Here is a 6000-nt window from a genome sequence, read left to right as displayed (position 1 = left end):
TCAGTCCTCCACGTTTGATCCTTTGTTCTGTCAGTGCCCACCCTCTGTTTAAAATCCATGCACTTGCAAGGAAAGGGGCAAGGGTGGTTGGGGGGCGATAGTTTGCCTATTTCATGGAGTGTAACCTTGTTCCAAAGAGGCCAAGGGGCCATATCTGTCACAAGCACATTCCACTGTGCAGCTATAATATGAATGAATTGAACGAGTGGTGTGCCCAAGTCGCAAGTGTGGAGCTCAAAGGGCTGCTGAAATGCTGTAATGTAATTATGTGGACAGTCTCTCATGTCCATTAGCTTCAATTGGTCCTGCATCCACCATTCAGCCAGTGGGGATGCCATGTCTTTTTTTTTTTGGAGTGGTGGGGGCTATTAAGTCATCTGAAAAGGCCTCCTCTGTAGTCATTGTGCTTATTGTCTCAGGAAGCCTGTTATTTGAGCCGGCATCAAGTTACAGCACACTACTGATGAGAAGTTCACAGACTTTACAGTAACTTACAGGTGGAGGTACCTTGAGTGGAGGGACAAAGGGCAATGTATTCATTTCATGGTAATGAGGTAAAATGTATTTAAAAAAAATAATAATAAAAATTTGAGGCTATTCTAGTGGCTTGGCATTCTTATTTTGACTCATAAATACAGCACATATAGAGTATAAATTATATGGCCAAAAGTATTTACCTGCCATGACTTGCTGACGAATTTAAAGTGAAATCAAATTCAAAATCCGTAGAGGTTAATGTGACACCTCGAATTGATTTGACAGCTAACTCCCCTGACCTAACCTTGCACGCCAGATTAATTCTTCTATATATCCGCCACGATTATATTCCACATGTCAATCTGGGAAAGATCCCATCGAGACCTTGCCTGGCACAGCCAGACTATTCTCCCTGTATTTTTCAAACACTGTGAGAAATAGTCTGGGACCCAGCCCATTAACAGCCTCTCGAGCAAGGTACAAAATCAATCGTCCAATCAGATTCGTTTATTTGCGTGACGTGTTCTTAACGAGTAATGTCACTCTTGCGCGCCGAGGGTCGTGTCTACAACAACACAGATGGCGAACGGGAGAGCCAAGAATATGTTCCAATCCATGGTAAAACCAGTTTTAAATTACAAAAAACACATTAAAACAAGTCATCGACAACAGTCAACATGGCTCGTGCAAGCCATGTTGAATAAATTTCTCCATTCTCCGCTCACGCTAATTTTTGTCGCTTTAACAACATCACGTCTGCCCGTCGCTGATTGGTCCACTCCGCTGTCTGTTTGCTGTGGCTTGCTCCGCCCTCGGAATTTGATCTGCCGGACGGTCGCCAGACTCAATCGCTGGTATACCAGGCAAATCGAGACCTGTTTCGCAAGAGAAACCTTAAAAACAAAATATGGCTGCTGATTGGACACTCACGATAGCATCGTTTCTCTTCAAAAAAGCTTTGGTGATGTACCTTTCTCCTTTTTTAATAAGGAAATTAATTGTATTTCAGACAAAACTTTAGAAACTGACTTACCTAAAGAACCACTTTGCACATTGTATTCAACCAGATACAGTGGGGCAAATAAGTATTTAGTCAACCACTAATTGTGCAAGTTCTCCCACTTGAAAATATTAGAGAGGCCTGTAATTGTCAACATGGGTAAACCTCAACCATGAGCAACAGAATGTGAAAAAAATACCCAGAAAATCACATTGTTTGATTTTTAAAGAATTTATTCGCAAATCATGCTGGAAAATAAGTATTTGGTCAATACCAAAAGTTCATCTCAATACTTTGCTATGTACCCTTTGTTGGCAATAACTGAGGCCAAACGTTTTCTGTAACTCTTCACAAGCTTTTCACACACTGTTGCTGGTATTTTGGCCCATTCCTCCATGCAGATCTCCTCTAGAGCAGTGATGTTTTGGGGCTGTCGTTGGGCAACACGGACTATCAACTCCCCCACAGATTTTCTATGGGGTTTAAATCTGGAGACTGGCTAGGCCACTCCAGGACCTTGAAATGCTTCTTACGAAGCCACTCCTTTGTTGCCCTGGCTGTGTGTTTGGGATCATTCTCATGCTGAAAGACCCAACCACATCTCATCTTCAATGCCCTTGCTAATGGAAGGAGATTTTCACTCAAAATCTCTCGATACATGGCCCCATTCATTCTTTCTTTTGCACAGATCAGTCGTCCTAGTCCCTTTGCAGAAAAACAGCCCCAAAGCATGATGTTTCCACCCCCATGCTTCACAGTGGGTATGGTGTTCTTCGGATGTAATTCAGTATTCTTTCTCCTCCAAACACGAAAACCCGTGTTTCTACCAAAAAGTTCTATTTTGGTTTCATCTGACCAGAGGTTGCGCTAGACATTTTCGTTGTCTGTCATTTTGACTGACAGGGTCATAAAAATCCGGTCATAATCTATTTTTACCCGTCACTTAAATTTTTAAAATGATATTGATGACATATTCAATAGTATTTAGTTTTCATTCATTTTTAATTAATATTGTAACGCTTGCTTGGCGGCGAAAAATTAGACACGGAAGTCGTGTTATTTTTCTCCCTCTTTTTACTCTGCTTACCGCTAACAACACCAACAAAACAATAACTCCGCCCCCAAAGAAAAAGAGGCAACTATATAGATCCCAATCACCAATGTCACACAATGATCTTAATTGTGGTTGTCAGCCCAAAATCTTCTAAATATATATTAAATGCATCTTACCAGATATAAAATGACTACTACATAGTCTGTGGTGATCGTTTGATGCCCAGATTTCTTGTCGAATTACAGCAGTCCATCTCGCGCTCCTCTTCGGGTCTCTCAGAATACGGTAGAACTTCAAGTCTCTCCGTCTATCTTCTCTGTTACTGCAACCAACAGCCACACACGCCTTCACCATTTTGATTATTAATGTTAACGAGCAGAAAAACACGCCGTAATGGGAGGCATGTACGTAGCGGTAATGCGTAAACACGACGAGCTGACACACAATATGGCGGCTCCAGTCAGGGGGCGGAGTTGTGATGTCATGTGATTGGGGTCTATACACAGGCGGCAATCTAGTCCACCAATTGGATGACGCGCTGGCACACCGGGTGCACCAATAAGAACCTCACGTTGATGTGTCAATCACGGTGCCGCCGCCAGACCCCCGTGACGCTACAATATTCTGACAGAATAGCCAACGACGTCATGCATTAAGAGAGACAATAGCTAATTAATATGCTCACTCGCCACCCTGTGGTCTGGGGTGTGAATTGCAATCTGTCAAAATGACGGACGGACTTCAGTTTTTTCCGTCACCGTTTTAAAAAAACGGTCAACGACGGAAAATATTCGGTTAACGCGACCCCTGCATCTGACCATAACATATTCTCCCAGTCCTCTTGATCATCCAAATGCTCTCTAGCGAACCGCAGACGGGCCTGGACATGTACTTTCTTCAGCAGGGGGCACGTCTGGCAGTGCAGGATTTGAGTCCCTGGCGGCGCATTGTGTTACTGATCGTAACCTTTGTTACTGTGGTCCCAGCTCTCTATAGGTCATACACTAGGTCCCCCCGTGTGGTTCTGGAATTTTTGCTCATCGTTCTTGTTATCATTTTGACACCACGAGGTGAGATCTTGCATGGAGCCCCAGATCGAGGGAGATTATCAGCGGTCTTGTATGTCTTCCATTTTCTAATAATTGCTTCCACAGTTGATTTCTTTACACCATGTGTTTTACCTATTGCAGATTCAGTCCTCCCAGCCTGGTGCAGGAAGCAACTACCTTTTAGACTGTAAGAATAAGAACAAAAGCAGCCTTTCTTAATCAGCCAAATTTAAATGACAAATTGAATTGGTGTTTGTTAAGTTCACATGCAAATACACATCTTTACGGCAATTTAAAAGAACCTAACAAGTTGCAAGCGTGCTTTAGAAGGATGCTAAACAGCTTGCCAACATCTATCTGAGAATCGAGTTAATGGTTCCACCAATTTGCAGGATTTGATTTGCTGAGTTTTAGCACTTTGTATTTACCTAATCTCCGTCATTTACACAGACACCCGTGGAAACGTCCAAATGCGTCACTGCACAACTTTAAAGGCTTTTCCTATGTATTGCAGCCTAGTGACCCATTCTAAATAACCCATATGATTGGGGTTCTGTGGTTTATAAAGGAGTCCATTGGGGGCTCATGTTGAAAGGTTTTTTTAAGGGGGAAGCTTGGATGAAAAGTGCATAGAAGAAGATAAAAGAAAAGTATAGAAGATGTCAGGACGCCTTTGGAAGGAAAACAAACTGCAGAGAGCAATGTGAGTTGACTTAATCTGATTAGGCCAACCTCATCAACAGCCCACTTAAAAAGGAGAAGAAAGACTTGAATTGGGGCGAGAAGCATGAGAAAAGGCTCGCTCTCAGTGTCCAGAAAGCCAAAGGGGCTGTGTGAATACACCACATTGTACTGGACATGCTGGTCTGCAGATGGCAAAATGACAACAAGTCATTTGAAAAGGGACGCAAATATAATTGATCACATGGATTTTTTTTTTTTTTGCCTCAATGTTCAAGCAGATTAAAAAACAGTCGAGACGGCAATAAGATTAAAAGGAAAAGGATGAGCACGTGTAAGGAAAAAGTAGCACTTTTACTCAAATTTGTGGGGCCTCACTAAAATATTACCACATTCTTGATTTTTTGGAATCACATCAAACAAGACTAAAGTGCTGTTGCCTCTCAAATTGGAACAAATCCCTATCAAAATTCAAATGACATTTTCTATGTCGTCTGTGTGGATTCCTTTCATCCTTTGCCAACAGCTGATGAGTTTTACGTGGTTTTCCATTTTAACACAATCGCTTGCCTTGGTTTTTCTTTTTAATTACATTCCATAGTAGGTTAATCAAAGCAGCTCTATGCGTTAATTCACCAAGTAATGGGACTGCACCAGCCGCAGGTGTCCTCGTACTCAGAGCGCAGATCAGCAATTCTTGGCACAAATAACTACTTTATAATAATGAGACTTTAAGAAGGCAGAATGATGGTTGGCTTGTTAGCACTATGCTTCATAGTTCTTAGATCAAGGGTTTGATCCTAGCTCTGGTCTTCCTGTGTGGAGTTTGCATGTCCTCCCCTTGCCTGCATAGGTTTGATCTAAGCTTGAGAAGGATAAACCGATACAACCAGATATCCAGTTTTACAGGTGAGAGATATGACTGAATCGATTGTAAAGTTACTACTATTAGCCTTTAAATATTAAAAAAATCGATAGTAGAGATAAAATTCGGCTATCGTGAGCACACGATTCGGCTACTATTGCCTAGTACAATGCATTGCTCAAAGTGATTATAATTTAGCTTTTACTTCACATGCTGCGCTTGTGCAATACACCACACAGCACACTTAGGCTAGGTCAGTGCTTCTCAATTATTTTCTGTTACGCCCCCCCAAGGAAGACGTAAATGTTTCGCGCCCCCCCCAAACTCTGCCGCCACTGTAAATAGTATCATTTGTCTATAATATTACTATTATAAGTACGCCTCTGCCTCACATTGTATCCTTTTTTTTCTATTAGAGAAAATAACAGAGATCAACTTATAAAGTATAACTTTATTAACATTGTTTTGTTTGTAACAGAAAAGACTTAACGCACATCAGTTTGCCTGAATTAAAAAAAAAAAAAAAAAAAAAAAAAAGACACATCCAAACTGTAAAAATACACTCAAGGTACATTTCTGACCATTTGATACTGAAAAATAAAATCAGTAAATAATAACAAATTCAAATTGATTAGAAACATTAACTCATGAGAGCAATATGCCAAAAAATTTGACCGAAAAAACAAAACTGAATAGAAGGGAAAAGAGAAAGAGAGAGGGGGAAAAAAGAGTGTCTTTGGACAAAAGTACAGTTTTTATTTTCGCTGCTCGCTGCTCACAGTATCACCTCCAGTTTGCAATGGTGTGGGGTTATTTTGCACTGAGCATGCTAACAGTGCTCATTGGTTTACTGGTATAACACTGACAAAGCGGG

Source organism: Corythoichthys intestinalis, chromosome 2 (genome assembly GCF_030265065.1).
Source record: "Corythoichthys intestinalis isolate RoL2023-P3 chromosome 2, ASM3026506v1, whole genome shotgun sequence".
NCBI lineage: Eukaryota > Metazoa > Chordata > Actinopteri > Syngnathiformes > Syngnathidae > Corythoichthys > Corythoichthys intestinalis.
Note: the sequence above shows the minus strand (reverse complement) of the source record.